The sequence below is a fragment of the Mytilus edulis genome, chromosome 5, assembly GCF_963676685.1.
Source record: "Mytilus edulis chromosome 5, xbMytEdul2.2, whole genome shotgun sequence".
NCBI lineage: Eukaryota > Metazoa > Mollusca > Bivalvia > Mytilida > Mytilidae > Mytilus > Mytilus edulis.
Window position 1 is genome coordinate 54,993,953 of NC_092348.1, and position 22,484 is coordinate 55,016,436.

General features: G+C 30.1%; 1 protein-coding gene across 8 annotated transcripts in view; it reads left to right on the forward strand.

The window, feature by feature from the left end:
• The window catches only part of LOC139523957 (zinc finger protein 142-like), a 42,012-nt gene that overhangs the window by 7,621 nt on the left and 11,907 nt on the right, over positions 1–22,484 (forward strand). For 4 of the 8 annotated variants that reach the window (XM_071318410.1, XM_071318413.1, XM_071318414.1 and 1 more), the window contains exon 2: positions 3,200–3,240. The gene's annotated coding sequence lies outside the window, so the exon portion shown is untranslated. Of the gene's footprint in view, positions 1–3,199; positions 3,241–10,584; positions 10,747–11,741; positions 12,729–12,897; positions 13,228–16,237; positions 16,481–22,484 lie in introns of those variants that run through there. The other 4 variants (XM_071318417.1, XM_071318415.1, XM_071318416.1 and 1 more) reach the window with 4 other exon arrangements.

Below are 22,484 nucleotides of genomic sequence, written 5' to 3' on the forward strand. Positions count from 1 at the left end.
GCTTACTTAACTTCCACTGACATGAACTATTTGCCACTGGACATTAAGCATCCAACAACCAATCAACAGAGGTTTTCGTAAATAGAAGTGGTAGTTCTATTTTGATGACCATTCCTATCTTGAACTATAAAACCAGATGTGGATCACCATAAAAAATTCAAAGAGAATTGAATTGCTACACTGCAGAAATAATGCGTCAGAATTTCATTAAAACTGACCATAGAAAAATCTGAGAATTAAGCCAATGCATCTGTTATTTATTGGAAGTCCACCCTCCCTCCATTCCAATAGTTGACAGTTTTGAGTGGCACTTGAACTTTGATATTGAGACAGGAAAATTCAACGAAAAAGAAGACTGGTCAAAATTGCAGCAATTTATTAAATGACATTTTTATTGTAATAAAAAATAGACATTTGTGAGAAGGTGCAACTAAATAAATGTTGCTAGAAAAAATGTCTCAACAATTTGTCAGATTCCTAGATGTTTTAATTTAAGATACCTTTTTAAGATAAGTGTCTTTACTTTTGAAGATTTAAGCCAAAAACTGCATTTTACCCTATGTACTATTTTTAGCCATGTCAGCAATCTTGGTTGGCAGGCAGGGTCATCGGACACATTTTTAAAACTACATACCGAAACGAAAAGTTATTTTTCTAAGAAGTGTTTTTAGTTGTTATATCAAAATCTTGAACAAAGAAGGAGGAAGCAATAGAGAGGTTGAAATTTGTGAAATTATAGAAAAATAGAATCTTCTTTGGTAATGAAATTAGTAAATCCAAAGTTCTTTTAGCCTGGCACAAATATTATGATTCTGTAACTTTTCACTTTTGTTGATGTTTAATTTTAAAATTGGAAGAGTACATGCATGCTTGCAGAACAAAAACATGTTTTTCATTTGGGGGATAATATAACAATGCTGCCAAGTTTTGGAAGCTTTAATCATGGTTACCAAAATAACCAGACTTGTAACTTGATTGTGTTGAGCAATTTAGAAATTAGGCATTTCCTCTCTGTTTCCAAATTAACAGACAATTTTCATCCTTTATTGTGGAACTGGTATACTGTAGATAATCGTCATAATTTGACAATTGCTGGGTTTAATGCCAAAAAGATTCCAATTATATCGAATAAAATTATAGCATGAAATATGGGAAAATGAGATGATGGTAAAAGTCAAAAGTTTCAGGATACATGAATTTCAGAATTAATCACCAGCATTTGTGAGAGGAAGTCGTTGCTCTAATTTACAGCGATAATATGATTCTGGTATAAGTGACTAATATCAAGAATTGTCTGTGAAAATGCCTGCAAATGTTAGTGGAAAACTGATTATTTGATTGGTATTAAAGTTCATCATTGCAATTACAGGTCATTTGTGGTACTTGTAGCATGACAATTATTCCTTTCAAATAAGCTGCATCTGCTTAATAAAAATAACCATCAAAGCCGCGGAAAATCTCACTGCTATAGCTAGAATATCATGCATATAAAGTTTCAAAATGTCATTTCTATAAGCTTTTATTTGATTTTACTTTCAATTATGATTTGACAAAAGTTATTCCCCTCCAGTTCCAGCAAATTAACACTGGTTTCCTTCAATTGAGAGCAATAGTGAGAAGTAGATATCCAATTTTTGTTAAGTGTCGCATTCATTTTCATTGAACTAGTACACATTTTGTGTAAGGCCAGCTGAAACCCACCTCCAAGTGCAGGATTTTCTTGCTGTGTTGAAGACCCATTGGTGGCATTTGGCTGTTTTTGCTCTTTGGTCAGGTTGTTGTTGCTTTGACAGATTCCCCATTTCCTTTCTCAATTTTTAAAACTCATATGTTATTCCCCTCCAGTTTCTTGGAAAGTAGCACTTGTTTCCTGCAATGAAGAGTAACAGTTAGAAGGAGATATTTCATTTTAATGTTCATGTGATATTCTGTTTTCATAAAAGTTGTAACTAACATAGAGTTTCTCTAGTTCTGACATAAATGTACTTTTGATCAAACTGGGTTACGTGTTGTATTGATTACATAATGATCGCTGTACACAATATTGTTTCCTTGTAAAGAAAATTTTGTTTTTGAAGAAATTTAATAGAAATTGTTAGCCACTATGATTGATTTGATTATATTTAAAACAATTGGTTGGAGGTATTATATTCTCCAGTCCTGAGGGATGAAGTTTCCCAAACTTATTTTCTTTCTCATAAACAGCTATATGTATTCTTATAGAATGAAATTCAAAACAGTGTGGCTGTGGCCATTGATTGGCACATTAAATTCATCCATTGACTGGGACAATTTACGTGAACGTTTGTCTGTTACGACCACTGTTCACGACGTACCTACGATAGACGTTTAAACTGTGGGGTCACCAAAGGTTTCTTAACGCCTTTAATTATAAAATAATTCAAAAAGTTAATCAGGAATAACCTTTATGTTTTGATTTATATAATTGATATAAATCAAAACATCGTGTTATTTCTGATTAGTTTTTCGAATTACTTTATTAAGGTGTTGAGAACCTTTGGTGACCCCATAGTTTAGGTGTCTTTAAAAAGTACATAGTGAGCAGTAGTTGTTACATACAAACGTTCAATAAATTGTCCCAGTCAATGGATGAATTTAATGTGTCAATCAATGGCCACAGCCACACTGTTTTGAATTTCATTCTATTTGGTAGAATTTTTGGTCACTCATACTGTAAACATGGTCATATTTTTTTCAACTATGCTTTAAATTAATAGGAGCTACACTTTCTTTTTATAAAACTCTTAGTTCAAATAAGATGCATATTCAGGACTTTGAAAAAAAGGGGGAGGGGTGTGTGTGAAGCAAACAAGGCAACATTTGGATTGGGAAATGTAAAATGTATTTGCATTAATCACAAATATAGTTTCATAAGGGGGGGGGGGGGGAGATTCACGTCCCTCTCCCCCTAAATCTGTTTTTGAATATATAGCTTGGTAAAGGATCCTGGCCATGTTTGTTCTAACTGTAATTATTCGCTTCCTTTCTTTCAAGCTATTTCCTTAAAAAGATGGCCCCAAAAGTAAAATGATGGATTCACTTCATCTGTTTCCTTGAAAGATGCTACTTGTGAAGCTTGTACTATGGTATTTTCAAGTTTTTCAAGTACCTGTACAATGATTTGTTGGAAAAACCATTCATTCAGTTTTTATACATCATGTCATTTTTCTCGTTACAGGTTCTAAATAGAAAAGTCAAGACAGATAAAGTTTATAAAAGGTTAGTATTAAGAATTAATTTTAGTTTTAGTTTTGTGCTTAAGGATTCAAAGGTCATAGTTCACTAACTATATTGATAATTATTAATAAACTATTATTTCCCATGGATTTTTGTATTGGAGGACCCTAATTGAAGATAATTCTAGGAATATACTTCAAGGCTCTATATTATTTTTGGCATCATGGCCAACCAGTTGCAGATCCAGAAATTTTGAAATTGGGGTTTCAGGATATGGTATTTTGGAGAAAAAAAGGGGGTTTCCAGCCTTATTTTGATCAAAATACTAAAGAAAGCTGCGGGCGTTCAAAATTTTGTGCAAATGTCTGAATTATCACGATCTTTCTTTGTCTTGTAAAGTTAGTTGTTTTTTATTTCTTCGAAAGACAAGCAACACCTTGAAATGATTAATTTAGAAACAATATATAAAAAGGCAGGGCATAGGGTCAAGAAGTATACATTTGATTTCGTAATTTATGCAAAAATATATTCAAATGTTTTTTTATCAGTATAAAGGTAAAATAGCTAAAGGCATCTTCTATAATGTTTAATTGTTTTACCACTTCTTTGAGAAAATGTCTTATTTTGAGTGAAATGACTGATTTAATCATAGCTAGGGAAAATCTTTGATGCATAAAGTAGAGAAAACAGCTCTTGTACATTATTGATAAAATGATGACAAAATGTTACCATCCTGATGAGAGAAAAGACATTGTTCTAAAGACGAAGTTGGCAACATGTTGCAAGGCGCCGTACGTTTTTGTAGAAATCAAATACGAAAAATATTCCATTACAACATGTAACATGTTTCTGATCATAATTGTCATTAATTTTCATATCAATAGTTTTGTCAGGGAAATTAAATATTCAGTCTGATTTTCATAATTACATGAAGTATAATTTTACTGCTTTCATGGAAGTCTAGATGACAAAATGAATATGTCAATTTTGATTCAAAAACCTTCAAAATGTAATTAAATGGTATTATTAAAGAAATTTGCATGATTTATGTTAGTACAACTTTGAAACCATTGATTGGGGAAGGGGAGGGATTAATATACCATTTTCAGGAAAAAGGGAGAGGGGATGGGGATGGGGGGGGGGGGGGGGGGTAACATTATTGTTATGTTATTGTAGGAAATGTAGTAGAAAAATAAATTTTTAAATGAACAATAGAAGTCCCCCCCCCCCTTTTTTTTGTAGATTTTTATGTACATAGAAGTTTGTGCACAATTAGAAGATTAATAAATCGAGTCTCCTTAATTTAACTGATCGGTCATGTGTTCATTTCACCTATATGGATTCTTTGATTTGATTCTGTTTATCTTGTTTGATCTATATATACTTTGATTAAAATTATTATACTACTACCTAAACAGATTTATATCAGGGTAATAAGGCCTTGGGATCAGGTTAAATGGATCATATCTATAATGATGGAAATTTTGACCAGATTAATTTCTCTTATCAGATTTTGGTCAGAATCTGTGCAAACTTGCACATCCATATCGGAATTGTGCTCCAAGTCAAGATTCATTCCGTCATAAAAAAAAAAGATAAGAAATCCGTCACATAAAAAATGTGTGTAGATGTTAGCCACCCATTCCTAAGGCCATATGCTATTAAAGTAGATAAGACATTCCATGATACCCTTATTATAAAACTTGTATTCTGTTGACTGAGGAATTTATTATCCTCTTGTTACTACCTGTACTACAGTAATCTCAGGTACCATAGTATAAGTGCTTCAATTTTTTGTTGACCTAGGAATATTCACCAGTTTTTCTACCTGGGTTCCTTAAACCATACCATTGTTAAGATCGTCTGGTAGTTTGACATTTATTGTCCCATGTATTTACTTTAAATGACAATCGAACAAAAACTGGAAAAGTTCCCATGTCTCAGGTACATCGTCAAAAAACATGTTTTTAATGGACAACAACCTGAGCCAGAAGGAAGATGTCCTATAATTTAAAATGGATAAAAGCATTTTATGTCCATGTAATTTTTCTGTCAAATTGTGTATTGAAATTATCACAGAGAATATACATTGAATGTGATTAATGAACATACGACACAGTGTGGGGTTTATTTCTTCTCCAACACTTCATTTAATGGACATAATGCTACGTCTTTTCATTAAATTGTTTGAAAGAAGTGACATGTTTAGCAGAGGCATTAGATTTCTAGTGAAAAAATCTTGTGAAAAATAATGATTGCTCCAATTACTCCCCTCGAATGTCTCTCCCTAAGTGATTTTTGTTGAAGATGAAATATAGACTTATTCTGTAAGCATAGTTACAAAAGATAGTAAATTGAGAGTTCAAGTGTCCTTAATAAATGAATCTAATCTTTTTTTGTCAAGGAGTGATATATATTCAAAATTATATTTTAAGTTTTTGGGAAAGCAAACTTTTGACCCTCTTTGTCTTAGTTTTTATCCTGCACACGCCAATAAGGCTGTTTTTCCGTAGATGACAAAATAGATATTTTAGTTACTTGAATCAAAACTGTCTCAATTATACCATATTTATTTTGTAAAGCTTAGCAGAAATCAGCATTTAATTGCTTCTTGTATAAATTTTAGGATTTGGTAGAAGATTCAAAAAATGTTCACCCATCAAAATTAAAAATTGCAGATTTGCCTGGTAACTTGAACTCTGGAACTTTTGCATGTTTTTTAACTTTGGGAATGATCATGATCTTCACTTTGCATGTGTTTTAATTTTAGGAATAATCATGTTTAAATTCTGAGAATATTATAATTATAATCATGATCATTTTATATTTCATTTACTGTTGCTAAAATTTGTAAAAGTAGGGGACAAAGAAAGGGCTTTCAGGAGGATCAAACAAGCTAAGAATATATCTTGCCTATTTATGGAAATTTTGTCATTAAGTCATAAGGATGCATATATACAATGTCTTATGATCTTATGACAATGGGCACAGTTCTTATTTAGGCATGACTTTGCATACATTTCCGATGATGTTCCATCTATATACCGGTATATAGAAAGTATGCTATATCTCATGAATCAAAACTGAATATTTTATGGTGAAAATTTTGTAATTCATATATAGCCAGAAGATATTCCTTGAAGCTATATTATATAGTTCAAAAGGACCATCATTTCACAGAGAATTTTAATTAAAGTTTCCATTAAAGAAATTTGAATGATTCATATTGCAATTTTCAATTTAAGTTCTTAACAAGTTTGAATATAAATTTAATATATGACTTATATAAATACAAGGATAAATTTATAAATTTAAATTTCAAGAGAGATGAGAAAATACAGACATTTCAAATGATTTTGATGTTTTTGGTTTGTTTTTTTAAAACTTTTATACTTTTCCCATGAAATATTCAATATGGGAAAGAAATTTCAAATTGATACTTTATAACTCAAATAAAAGTTAACATTTAGTTTATTTTACTGAAGTATATATTTCCTTTTTCCAATAGAAGAGTCACCAGGTTTCTCTATTGACAGACTTGTGAACTATTTTTCAACTTTCTAAAATAAGATGCAATTTTTTACAAACTTATGTTGCCAGTGAGGTCAAAACTTCTGAAAATTCTATATGACTCAGTAAGCCTATAACTTAACAATATTCCATAAATCGTTAAACAAATTCAGGATCTAATTGCAGTAAATACTGAATTTTCCACTGGCATTGAAATTTTCAAAGTGTTGCCAGCAACAGCTTGGACAAAATTGATTCTCTAAACAGAAATTGGTCTTCGTCAAATATCGCGTGGAATGGATTATCATGAAACCATTGATATATTAACATCTATCATGTCAAAGAAAAAATAGAAATTCAATAAAATGGTTAAAGTAGAATAATGCCGTGTAACATGTGTCCAAGAAGTCGTCACAGACGTTTTTGAAGAGTTCATGTTGAATTGATTGGTTCGGAGATTCTTCAAGGGATCTCATTGTTCACGTCTCCGTTTTCTAAACATCAATTGTCCTTTATTTGTGTAGCAGTCATTCTCAGGTAAAACAGAAAATTTAATACCTAGATCTAATGCATCTAAATGTCCCTTAACATGCCAGATTTTAATCACCATACTCTATTATACCGGATTCTATTAATGCAAGGGTGCATAGAAATTTGTTGAAAAGTTTGGTGGAAGTTAAAAGTATAATTTGAATATTCAGACAAAGAAGGCTTGATAAAGATTGTTATAATTTTTTTTTCACAGCACTTTGAGTAACTTAATTTGTAGTGCCCATGAAAAAAGAAAAAAAATATTTTAAAAGTCTTTGAAGAATTTCTAAGAGTTGCTAGTTTAAGTCATACTGATATCATAATTAATATAAAAAGTTCAACTTTGTCCAAATATTTTTATCTGATAAATCCACGTATAGAAATCTTATATGTCAATTCCAAGTTCTAAAGTTCGGTCCAATGTTAACCCTTCTTGAACCTTTTCCTTTTCTTATCATGTTCTTGGGTGTGATTATTAATCTTAATTTCATGTACAGATTTTGAAATAGTTAATAACAGCAATTAATGGTAAATGCAGAAAGTTTCGTAACACAGAAAAAATCTTGACAAAATCTTTGGTGGGAAAAAATATTTAAACATAAGTCAGAATGACTCAAGCTATTTCAAAAGATAGCAAAACTTTTTTCTCATGCTTGGTTCAAAAGTTTTTCAGGGTGTTGGAACTATAGGCTTTGTTGTTAATTATGATAGGCGACTTTGTTTGAGAATTGATATAATAGAACCATAATGAGATCTAATTTGTTCCTTTAACAAAATAATCTTGTATAAATTATTAAGTATAAGATAAGGAAACATCTAGGGTTTCGAGTAATTGCATATCCATGCAGGGTCATTTAAAGTTTATAGTGCTTGGAGACATGTCCAGTAATAACTGCACTTTGATTAATGTAAGTTATTTTTTGCATTTTGAAAAATTAATTGTAGATAAAGGACTTGAAAAATATGTTTTTTTTTTGTTTTTTTTTGTAAAGAATAAGCATGCAGTGAATAATATTGGTTCAGAAAATAAACAGAATTTAAGCTTATCAAATTATTATTAAAAGAATGAATGAGGAATATTGGTGCATTAGTTCTAAAGAGTTTGTTTTCACATAAATTTGTATTGAAAGGAATAGGCATTATAATGAATGAAGAAGTTTTGTAGAATATAGGTCTTGGAAAATTAGGTTGTTATAATGATAAATTTATGTCAAAAGGTGTGATGAATGAGGAAATTTGTAATAGTCATGGTTATTAAATAGAGGTCTTAGAAAATACGGTTGTTTTAATGCTATTTTGTTTTATTGCAAATGATACCACCTATGCAGAAACTTCAGAAAGTTTTGAAAAAACTATTAAATGCCCCAAAAATGGTTTCTCAATGTTTACTTAATTACTAAATGCAGCAAATGCCCTTTCACGTAATACACACATGTAATTTGTAAATAAAGGTTATAGAGATTCCAGGTTTATTTGGTGGATTTGAAATAATTCTAAACTGTATGAGTCTCGATTGGAACCAATTCAAAGTTCCTGAATTTAAGTTCCAAATTCAATCAGTTTCCAAGTGTTAATATATAATTAAGTTTTCACTATAGGAAAGATTGTTTGATTGAAGTACTTGAACATTTTTCCACTTGTGATATAGTTAAAGGCACCTAACTTTAAGACGATTTAAATAACATTTCCAAAAGTTTTAATTTTATGGACATTTTACTGGTTTCTATAGGTCACGCAAACTGAAGACGTGGCCATGAATAAAAAAAAGATAGAATTGGACTTGAAAGTTATGTACTTTTGTATCTAAATGTAATAAACGCCCAGCATTGAGGAAAAAAGTTTAAATGTGACAAATTTGTGTATCCATTAACAAGAGAAGTAATAATATGTGGGTTTCATCCTGAATTGGAAATGAAATTCAATTCCCGAAATAGAAGAAATTTGACTTTTGATTTCACAACTGGTGTAATGAGATCGTCTGTGATAATGACAGAAGTTTCATGTCAAAAGAGAAATGGCTTAGCTCCAGGTAAATTGGCCAGGTAAAAATATCCACTGATGTTTTATACGCCTCAGAAACCTGATGGTATTTGGAGGTTTAAAGATCCTATCATATACTGGTTCCATGAAGCATAACTTTTCATTCCATCTTGTCGAAATAATACTCATGCAAAGTAACAAGAGTATGGACTTAAGGCATCATTTGTGCTGAATAATGGTGCATAATATAAAGGCATTAAGTTTTTTTTTGTATTTTGTCTGACTTGAAATAGGATTCTTCAAAGATCATCAAACAAGTGTCGTCTTTAAGTTGGCATGACACCATAAAAAGTTTTTAGCTACTTTATGACCTCCCTTTTGGCAATATATGACATTTATTTGAGCTCTTTGTTCCGAATCTCTAAAGTGATGGAAGCAGAGAAGTACTAAATAAATGTATATTTTAAATGTCTGATATTATTTGTAACTAGTTGTAACAAATAAAAAGCATGAATGGATAAAAAAAATTAGTTTATAGCTGTATGAAAAATGCTAAAAAAAAGGAAAGAGAAAAAGGGGTTAAAAATAAAGAGCAAAGTCAGCAATAAAAAAAGTTCAGGTAAAAATTGTGTGAAGGATTTTTTTTACTGTTTCTATGGTAAATACTTACTATTAAAACAATGTAAGTTGGCAGACTTTGTAACAAATATGTGGCTTTATAGTCAGAAACTGGAATGTTCCTACAACTGCAGGTTAACCTAAAAACTGTAACTATAAAAGTAGGTAGATTGCATTGACCTTTTAATTACTATTTAGAACTTGAAAAGTATCAAAAACTAGATATAAAGCAAATAATATGTAATTTTATTGACACTTTTGACATAAATTATCTAATCAATTTTCAATTATTTTTTTTCTAACATCATATTTCAAATAATTTAGAATTCAATTTATATGTGCATGCTTTGCAAACATTTATTGACTGTAATGATGGCAGATGGTTGGTTTAACTAGTGATAAGTACACTGGTATTATGATGGGACATGATCAGAATTATCTCAGGATCCAAAGTACTAACACACATGTCGGTCATCCTATCAGTCAGGTACCCCTAGTCATCAAAAACTTGTCCATTCAGAGTGATATATCAATTCTGTCATTAGCCTTGATTATATCATTACGTGTAAAACTTGTCAATGTATCTGAGTAATTGAAAATATTTAGACGATTTTTTCAGACTTTCGGGATTTTATGAGAATATTTCGTTATATATGATTATCCTAAAAAAAAAAAATTACGACAAAATCAGTTTAATCATAAAATTTTCATTTTTACTCATCAAAAATTTAACCTGAAAAAGACGTCATAGGATGTCATTTAAAAATGTTAATTGATTCAATTTTTTCCCTTACTAAGTAAGAATATATAAGTTTAAAATAGTGCTAAAGTAACACCTTGTATTTGTTTGGATCTGTTGTCTACATCTGGGTTGTTAATTATGTGTTTAGAAACATGGACAGAATACAGGTAAAACTTCTCTTTTTACACCTACTCACTTTTTATGTTACAACCAAATTGAAATGAAAAACAAAATTTATTAACTTAATTAAAAAATCAAAATTGGTAAAAGTGCCTTTTCAAGATAAAATATTCTGTAAAAATTCTTGCATGGTTGGCTTCATAAAACTTGGGAATTATTTTCACAAAGTCTCTTTCATAATTGTACTTATGAGCTATAATTTGGCTGAAAAACTTGGTAAATGACACCACTTTAACAACCATTTTATAGATATGTTCTTTATGCCTTTTTTATTTCTCAAATTTGTTTAATCTTAACTGGGGGCACTTTGCGTAATTTATTTTGCCAAAAAAACAGGAATCAAATGTTTCAATTTTTTTTTACAAAATATTATATTACACTGTCAACGGTCCTGGATTCTGTAATTGCCAAATTTTTATTATAATAAGAACTTTTTTTATTTGGGAGAATGCCATTATTTCAACTTTCAATTGTGCAATAACAATAAACATGCATTTTTGCAATTCTTTTAGTTCTTTTGCAACAACCTGTTTGATATCACAGAAATTGTAACATAATATTTTGTAGAATTTTATTAGCTATTTTGTCTATGTGTCATAACGTACACATCCTTAGTGATTTGTTGGTGAGGAATTTGAATGAAAATGTAGGGAAACTGTAAGATAGATATAAAGGTAGATTACTATAACTTCACCTGAACTTTTAATTATCTTGGTACCTGCCCAAAGTTCAAAGACTATAAACTAGCTGGCAGGTAAAATAAGTGGTTATCTGTCATTGCAGTCTCTTGGAGTTTTGACTTTGATTTAGTGTTATCTGTGACCAAGCATCAATTACCCATACAGGTACAAACATCTCACCTGTGATTCCACACCTTGATGTATACCTGTCAAGCCTGCTAGCAGGACAGGACCTAATTGGACAATAAGTAATGAGATAATACCAAAGATATATATCTTTGAGAAAAATTGTGTCTCTCTTTGTATGTAATTAAGTGCCCTTCCAGGTGGAGTGAATAACAAGGCCTGGACATACATGCTAATTTGATTATCTCTAAACTGACAATTGATATCTAATCACCTGGAGAAATAATAATTAATGCAAATTGTTTATAATCCAGTTTCAAGTTGGAAAGGAATAAAGTTAATTTGAGAGAAAAGTTTGAGTTGAAGATGTCATTAGTGAGTTATTTGGATATCTTGTTTTATGGACAATAACTTTAGTGTGTGCATTCAACAGTCTGCAAAGTAACTGTATCTAGTTTTTAATTGACTAGTTCCAGATTCGCTTACAAGGTTTTAAATAAGGTTTAAAAACTGTCACAAAACAAAAGTACAAACTATAAAGAACCATTGAAAACCTTAAAAGGTTGCAGTTTTAATTTCATTGCTGTGGAATTGATTAACAGTGATAAAAAGTTTTACAAGTGACATTTAACTTCAAATAAACATTTTCTATGTGGTGATGTGAAGACCAGGGAACTAGCTTGACGGCAGAATCAAGATCGTTGGCTTTGATAATTAAAGATTTTTACCTGGGGACAATAGATTCTATTTATCAACGGAGTGTTTGGCACAGTCATTCCTTGTTTAAATTGAAAGAAGTTCCATTGTCGTATAGGTGCTATAGACTAAGTGCATAAAGTGGTAAATTGTTTATTGGCCAAACAGCAATTCTCTACCTGAGGAATCAGGCAACAAACTTCTCCGATTTCTATAAATAACATGCTCAGGTAGAGCCAGCCCTCACGGCACCTATTCATAAATTGTCATTACTTTCTGAGACACTTTATAATACACCTGGAACACAGCATCTATTGGTTGACAAGTTTTTACCTGATATCGGAATCACGTTTTAAGGGGATCGGCAAATAAGACATAGGTTCCATATTGATGACTTATGTTTAGCAGACGACAGTCTCATTGTTACCTGTGACAGAGAAACTTTAAAAAACTTTTTTCATACTATGGTAAGTTTCTTTATATAGTTTTTTTCACTTTCTGAAAACTACATTTCTTGAATTTCTTAAATTTCTTCAAAAATTGATTTTACTTAAAAAGTTTTTCAATCAAAGAAATGTTAAATTTAATAAACCATGTCAAAATTGTTTTGGAAAACTTTTTGTAAAGTATTTATTTAATATTAGCATGAGTTCCACCTGAACGGTCTTAATGCCATAGAGTCCCCATTGAAATGCGACATTAAGAAAAGAAATTACATTGTTTGGTCAGGTAGAAATCTAGCTGTCTTTAAAAAGCCTCAGGTACTAAGGAGATTTGATTCCATTCAAATCAGCACTGTTTGAGTATTGATGAGTTTAAAGTCCTCATGTGTCTAGGAATGTATCCGCCCCCTTTTCCTATCATATCAGTCTGATTTCCCAAGCTCTTACCATTTTACCTGTGTGGACAGTAAATGAAGTTTTATGACAAAGTTTTTGAAGTTTGACTCTGATGGAACACCAAAAGGTAGAGTGGTTTTCTATTTAAAATCCATAATTAGATAAAACTATATGATTATAAACTTTTTGATGTTCAATTATATTGATTTAAACATTTTGAACTTCTTAAAGAGATGTTGAGAGTTTTGTTTAAATTATCATCTTGGGTTATAAAGTGTCTGATAATACATGCATGGATCCTGTACATATCTTTTTTTTTTCAAAACAAGTTTTTATAAAAGACGTAATTTGTTTTCCATCCCATTGAAAAATGATCTTTTCTGACGAATATTTCTGTTTATGGTTTATGATGTGGTCGACAACAAAAGACATTGACATTTTGGGATTAAACTTTAAAAGTTCCTGTTAAGGTGACTCACACGAAATAATAATGATTCCTTTATTTACCTTGTTTATAGATGGAATTTCTCAACAACTGCTGTTACTGAATATTATAAAGAATTACTTATTAGAATATGTAGTCAGCTTTACATGCAGAATTCAATTCTCTTGTAATGATAGATATTGATATTATGTATAGCATTTTATTAAAACTAGATATAAATCATTTTGTTACTAAGGCAGTTTAATTAAAAAAAGTTTTTTAACAAAAGATGGGTCATTTCTGAGAAAGAAAGAAGAAAGAAATTCAATGAATGAAAGAGAAGTTTGTTCACATGACTGATATTTGATAGAATGTTTATTATGACAAAGAATTCAAATTACATAATAATGTCTTCTATGCTATTTGTTCAAGGAAAAGACTTTAAGGAATTTGTTTTAATTACAGAAAGATAATATACAAGGATAATCCTACTTATCTGTGTTTTTTTTTACAATAGCTTTAAATGTCAGTACCGATATTGAATAATAATGTCTTTCTTTATAAGCTGACAAATCCCTTCCTGTAAGTCAACAATTAACAATTTCCTTAATAAACATATTGTTTTTCTTTCTTATACTTATCTATGCGATCATGTGTACTCTTAATTCAAACTATTACAACAGAAATAAGGAGAGAAAGAAGATCTGGTTTTATAGTTTAAATCTAGGACTAATACATAAATTCAGAGTATTTTAATAGTCACAGTTTATATTGACAAATGTCAAAGTCTGTTGCATTGTCAAGATGTGTATTGTAAGTTTTTTTCATCCATTGTACATGTACTAAGATTAGTAGTTATAAAATCTTAATATTTAAAAAAAGACTATATTTGTTATTAATAGTTCGGTGGTATTTAAGTGCATTCAGGATATCTTGCATTGTTGACATCTAATTTTTATTTAAAAAGATTGTAGTGTATTTGTCCACCCATGCCTGCTTTTCATTTTTGTTCTTTTTCTCTAGAAAGAATGCTATTTTAAACTGGGTATTGGAATGGATTCGAAAGAATGCTATTTTATACTGGGTATCAGATAGGATTCTTTTGAAAGTAAAAGTTTCACAGGCATTGAAAAAAACATCCAAGTTAAAAAAAATAATTCCTACACACTATGAGGTTTTGTTCAAATTTATGAAATAGATATAGGGTAATCCAGTTAATTTCACATTTGAAGCCATTATACTATCAAGTAATTCACAAATTGATCAAAAGACATAGAATTCATGCTCAAATCATTAGAATAGGTTTATGATCATTTATGGCCAGTAACTCTAAGCCAACCTTTTTGTAAAAGATTTTAGCAAATGTTGACGATTTTGGGTGGTTTCCAACAATAACTCTGGAAATCAAACTTTATAAAGAGTCATTGATAAGAATTTTTAGTGGAGATTTAATTTTGGTCGATCAGAGATTACACATGTTCGATTTTCACGGCTTTTGGCACTGTATAAAATTTGCTTATTTAATGATGCTCACTGGAGCATGTACCCTCAGTACCTATTATTAATATTAAAACCATTATTATCTCGCCAGAAACTTTCTCACAGAGCAACTCTTGTGTTCGTGTCTCCAATTACATCGTCTGACAACCCTGGCTGTATATCAATCTAAATTACCTTTAAAGTTCGGTACAGGATGGTTGGCCGCACCACCAAATACCTGTGTTCATGACGATGAATTCTAACAATTATACCTGTCCCTTTGTCTGACAAGCAACTTATTCAAAGTGCCCAAATAATGGAATAAATCATGTTTGAACAACTTTTCATGAATTTTATTTTATACATTAATAAAACCCGATGCTTTATTGGTGTTGTAAACTTTGCGACAGGTATATTGGATCTTAGTGAGGTTACAGGTGTGCATTTTCTCATTAGTTTTATACAATGAGAGAGTTACAGTTTAAAGATCTTTGTAAAAAGATTTTACATGCAACAGGTAACAAAATGCTTTGACTGTAACTGATGCTGAAGAAAAAAAATGGGTAATCTCCCTTTGGTGATGCATATTTTCTTTTTTTATTGAATTTTAATGTTCATTTTATAAGATTTCGAAAAAAAAATAAAGGTTTGAAATCAATAGGATATTTAACCTTAAAGTACGCTTTATGCTAATGTGTTCCTGTTACAGTTTTTTAAATCAACAACCTTTTCTTCATTTACTTTTACTATTTGTGACTTTTAAAGTACTTTTAGTACCAATATACAAGATACTTTGATGACAAATCTAGAATCTTAAGTATTGAATACAATACATAACAAAAAAAATGTATTTACATCATCCCAAAATGTATTTATATTACTTGTTTACTTCTTATTCTTATTTCTGTAAATTATGTGACAGTTATTTAAAAGGGATATTTACTGATAATTATACCTGATAATTTCTAAAATTGATTTCAAATTTAAAACATTTTCTCCTAAACTTATTCACAAGTGCTTCATAAAATTTGACACTTGAGTTAATTCCTATACGAATGTCCCCACTAGTGCCACAAATTACAATCATTAATATCGTGATATATAAAGAAATGCTGTTTCATATTCTGCGACTTATGTGAATCATTCAAGTGTATCAGGAGACAAACAGGAAAACATTGTTTCTGAGTCATGTCGTTTTGAAAAATGTTGTCTTCGACCTGTATCCGTTCAGATTATTCTCAAGTAGGCGTCTTGTCTTGAGAGTCCGGCTTGTGGTTTTCGAACTTTTTACACAGTTCGACAAGTTTTACAAGGTCTCATGTCATTGAATACTTGCCAAGAATAATGAACTCATCTTTCTGTTAAAATTAAGTAACTGTCATACATATGATGATTGTTTATTGGGTGACAAAGGCTGATTTCTGTGGATTCTTGCACCATGCATAATGAAGCCTCTAACAACTCCAGCGGTCACCAGGTATTGGAATTTGTTAACTTTCTAGCATGCCTTGATATTTTGTTTGTTATTTGCTTAGAATTTTATAGAATTTAAGATTAATTCATTAGATTGGATGTGTGACCATTTTTTCCAGGAATTTAATTTTTACAATTATTTATCACTTTCAAAAACCAGTTTACCTTGAGAAAAGAAAGCTCTTTGAACATTTTGAAATGAGTTGTTTCCATCTGAGAACATTGCTTCGTGATAAAATGGCTAACTTCAGATGATTTGCTAGTTTGAGATAAATCAATTGCTTATGATCAGGCTCCCTTGTCCTTTCATTGAGGTTACTCTGATAAATTTGGTTGATAAGGTACCTGATACTGAATTACAAAGTTACTTGTTCTAATCTTCTAATCAGTCCTTACAAAAAATTATGAATTGAGAAATAGTTGATTCCAATGATTCTTCTCAATTCACAATTCCATGTCATAAGTACAGATTTTGTGATGTCAAGTGTGAATTCAGAAATTTTTGCTCCTTTACTGCATTGCAATAAGGGCAAGGACCTGAAATCCTTCATGGTTGAGTCTTTTTGATATTTGGTGTTTTATATAAGTAAATTGAGAAATTTTGTTTGGGTCATCATGCAGTTGGCTTATTGAATTTATCTGAACTTTAAACTTCACTTTTTTAAAGGTACCATGTAGGACCCATCTCTCCCTTTTAAAAAAAGATAGACTAATATGAGATTAGATTTATTCCAAATTTCGTAATTCTGAAAAATGGAAAATTTGGATGTAGGATGATGTTAGTCATTTTGTCATAGGAAATATTAGGCTTTCCCCAAAAAAACTAGTTGACATTTACATTTTTGCATGAACAAAACAAGAAATTAATGTTTTACGAAAACTAAACACAAAAGTGTGTCGCTTCAGTCAGTCAGTTTGCTATCTTATTTTTTTTTACTGTAAATTCATGACTTATTACTTGTGAAATGAAACAGGTTGAAATTCAATGATGAATTGAAGCACACAGAATCAAACTTTAATCCTGCCAATTTTAGACATTTCGAAATGGACTGATTGTTTAAGGCCAATATTGCACCATACATTGAAAAAAATAATATGAGAAATTCTATATTTTTGCACTTTAGACAATGATTTTATTCATGAAGTTCAATATTTCTGATTTTTCTCAGTAGACTAATTACTTATTTTGAATAATGAAAACTAAAGTTAAATAGATAATCAAATTAAATTCTTAATACATTGAAACAACAAACATTTTTGGTCAGTTAAAAATTTTAAAGTTGAAGAAATTAGAAGACGAATAAGAAGGGGAATTTACATATATATATATAGCGCTTTAATTTTTTTTTACCCCATTGAATATTGTAAATTAGAAATTTATCTTTTTTTGAACATCATCAAAATGCAATTTGGAAGATGTATTTAAGTCATGGTTTCAAATTGATTTCAAATTTTTTGAAGCAGAAAATTAACTTATTATCCACTATTTTTTTTTTCAAGTTACAAAACTTTTAGATTTTGATGGGTAATTTTGTCAAAAATGAAATGGTTATATAGTAGAGATTAGTCCTGGCAGGTGACCGTTCTGTTGATCTTAGGAATAGTTATCATTATTCCAACTATCAGAACGGTATCAGTCTATGCTACATGATACAGTCTTTTACTATAAAAGACAGGTGATGGGTAGAACCTCTCTCTGATGGCATCTATTAAACAATTGTCCAATCTTCCCATATATATCGATGGCAGATGTTTCAATATTTTGTCATGAAAATGTTTCTTAGGTTTCCATCTCTATCTGCATTTGTTCTGTCATGTGATGTCTTATAAATGATAAGGTTTGCTATATATAAAGGAAATTATAAGTTTATATCGTTGATGATTGGGACATTTTTAGACAATAGCAAAGTTCAATGTGAGGGAGGGAGAACTATGGAGAAATACAGGATTAAATATCATAGGAGGATGGATTTAAGGTAGAGAAAATATAGTTTAATTTAAACTTTTAAATTTAAATTTTAGTTTCTTGTGTATAATTCGGAGTTTAGTATGACGTCCATTATCACTGTACTATTATGCATATTTTAGGGGCCAGCTGAAGGACACCTACGGGTGCGGGAATTCTCGCTACATTGAAGACCCATTGGTTGCCTTCGGCCGTTGTTTGCTCTATGGTCGGGTGGTTGTCGCTTTGACATATTCACCATTTCCTTTCTCAATTTTATGATTCTTTTGTAAATCAAGTTTTTTTTGGAAAATAAGAACTGCACAATGAACATCTTTGACTTAGTTTAACATGCATATCTATTGTAAATTGAGTTTTTGTGGTAAAAAACGTAAAAGAACTGCACAATGAATTTCTTTGACTTAGATGTTAAACAAGATAGAAATATTTAATTGTAACAAGATGTTTTGTTTGAAATTGATATTATTGAGAAAAAAAATTATTTATCTTGATATTTTAAAAAGATAAGTAGAATTGAAAATTTTCAATTAATAAAATGTAATATTAACATAACTATTTTGAAGTATTTTGAAATCAAACCTAAATCAACAAGTGATTTCACATGATTTTTTTGATGCATGACGTTTTTAATATGACTTTTATAAACTCTCAAGATGTCTGACCATATTTGGAACAGGACCATCTTAGTAATCATTTTTGTAATATATCATCATAATGACATAAAAGTTGATTTTTTGGTAAAATGGGGAGAGGTTTATCTACTATCTAAACTAAATTATATTCTGACTCAAAGAAAAAAAAAGCTATTTAACACTTGGTAGATTCTTTGATTAAGATGTAGACCCTCAGGGTCTGTTTGATATGTCATATTCATTTATAAAGTGAAAAGAACATTTTTCAAAGATGACTCCAAAATATATAACCAAATATGAAAAAAAAAGATAGATGAAAATTGCTATGTGGCATGAACATGTTAATTAAGTCTGAGGTGTCACCCACTTTTGATTGATAAAGGTACATTTTGATTACAAATTCATTTAGAATTCTGACAGGTGAAATTTCAGTGGAGAATAATTCTTAGGAATGCTGCTTTAATAGACCTGTTAATTTATTCGGGTCCTGACAATGCATATTCATAAAATTCTCATAATGAAAGTCAATTTTAAGAACTTCAAAAGAAATACTTGAGATTAGGATTCGAAAGTCCAACAACGAGTTCAAAGAAGTACTTAAATATAGATTTGGTTTGAGAATTTTTGTGTCTAAGTGACGAAAGACATCTAAGAGGCAATTGTATCAAAGTGTCGTGATTTCCTTTTATGGCTGGGTTGCGAAGAAGATATGTTTAATCTATGAATCTGGGGAAATTCTGTAGTTTCTTTTTAAAAAGTGACTTTTAAAAAGCATTATTATTAAATTACTTTAATAGGATGTAGTACCATTTGGAACAAACAGTCCCTTATAATGGAACATCCTTATTTACCACCAAAAATAGAGAAAAAGCAATTAAAGGTACATTAACGATGTTTTCCTGTTTTCGGTTCAGGTGACCTGATATGATTTTTTTATTCCCGTGGCGATGTTGAAACTTGATCATTTTGTTAAGTATGAGATTCCAAGCATAATGTTTTTTGTCATGCTTCAGATGTAAAGGTATTCATTAAAGATGAAATAGTAACTCAGGATTTAGATGATAGTATTTTTACCTGGGGATTGAATTCACCTGTGTTTTTGTAAAAGCCGACCAAACTTGGCAGTATAGTCATATGTATAAATGGCCTGAGGTTTAGGCAGTTTATTGCACAGACATATTCCATATGTTTTTATCTTTTTGCTACTAATGGCACAAAAAGGAAGAGGGAACGTGTGGGGGTATTCTTTTCTTTTAATAAAAACTAAAATACACTTCCATTAACTATAAAGTTGAAAAAAAAGTATTTTAACTTTGAAAAAACTAATTTACTTGAATCTTTGTTTTTAAGATCTAAATTAATATTGCAACTGATTTGTCTTACTTTCCAATAAATATTGTTATAGATGATTTTGTAATAGAAAAAAAAAACAATTCCTACAGGGGGTATTTACATGTAACTTTGATTTTGGAGATGTTCCCAAATAAATAAAAATAATGGGAACAAATGAGACATATTTTTGACATAATATTCCATTGTATCACCTCAGTGCCATTTCATGACAGACAACTTGTCTACAGGCATGGAGATTGCTTTAACAAATACCTGGGGCTTCTCAGTCAGCTGATTAATGACTGTTACCTGGATTTTCTTGTTACACCTTAAAAATTGTCTTTGTACTTCAAAGACAGTTTACCTGTTTAACATCAAAGTCTAAAAACATATACATCCAGGCATTCTAACCATCTAATTACTTATTAAGCCTTGTATTCAGATGTTTTACAAGATTGCAAAGGTTCAAAAGATTTTTTAGAGTTGGAAAAGTCAATTAGAGTTAACTCCCTTGTTTCAAAATAATCATTGCATTGTGATAAGAGCATCTATTGATAATTTGTCAAAGATATAAATATGATAACACTTTTTGTGATTTCATGGATGAAAATATGATTACATTTTTTTTCAAAGTTTAGAAGAAAACCAATCAAACTATATAAGAATATTGTGATGAATTTTGAAAACTGTGATAATTTTTGAACACATTAGTTACACAATATTTAGATAAAAAGTACAAATAAACTTTGGGACAAGATAAGATAAATCTTGTACCAAATGCAAACAGAATCAGTTCAAAGTACCATCTGAAAGGGAACCAAATGGCCCCAATCCTGATAACAGTGTACAAGTTTGGTCCTATATTATCACTTAGTATACAGAACTTTGGAACATATCCTGATTAAGCCAAAAACTGATAACTTGGATGTTTATGATATCTGAGGATTGTTTTCTGTAAATTTTATTGGATTCGTTTTCACAAGGTTTTAATAGTTAAGGGGTGGATAAGTAGAATGCATTTGGATTCAATTTTTTTTTATCGAGGGAACTGATTAAACTTCTGTGTTCAAATTTTAAAATTTTATTTAGTTTTGATAACTTAAATTTTGAAAAAAGCAGCACTACAAAGAATTTTCCTATGTCGAGATTTATTTAGTGAAGATATGATTTTAAAATTTTTTAAATAAAAATTTCATCAAATTTATTTCAAACCATTTTTTTCTTCCTGGAAGATTAAAATTTACTCATGTTTTCCTTTCCATTTAGATGCAGTTTTTTTTTTCCCTTATGTCAAGATTTATTTAGTGAAGATAAGATTTTAAAACTTTTTAAAATAAAAATTTCATCAAATTTATTTCAAACCATTTTTTTCTTCCTGGAAGATTACAATTTATGCATGTTTTCCTTTCCATTTAGATGCAGGTTTTGATAATGAAATATTATCCTTAGTAATCTCATAGAGGGAACTTCCTGAAAGCTTTTCAAAATTAAAAAAATAAGTATCATTTTGGGAAATTACCAATTTTACGACTGATTTGAGGCATGCACTTAAAGGATTCAGTTTTTAAAATGTACACCATTTGATGCAAATATATGTATAGTAAGTTTATATAAGTTATTGTTCTTAAAAAAGACAGGAATTTGTTAAAGAAAACATTATATGTTCTTTCAGTAAAATAAATAGTTCCTTTCAGACTTATGAATAAACATTTATGTAAATATTTTGGCATTTTGTGGAAGAAATATTGGCAACACAATACATTATGATTGAACCTTGACCTGGAGCCATCTTAACAAAACAGGCATTCCATAAATTAGATGAATGCCAGCAGGGAGATTGGTGTGACAAGTGACCATTTATGTTGAATGGTCATTCTTCATGGACATGTTTCTCACCTTCGTAAACATATACCTGTAATTACTGTCAAATTTGGTTACACATGACCGATTCATAATGGCACTATTATCCAAAGACTTTTCTGCTGGGTTTTTAACAATTCCTTTCTAATTATCCCACTTTTTGATATAAAGACACTTTATCATTTAATTAATCTCCAGGATTTTCTTGAAACTTGGTA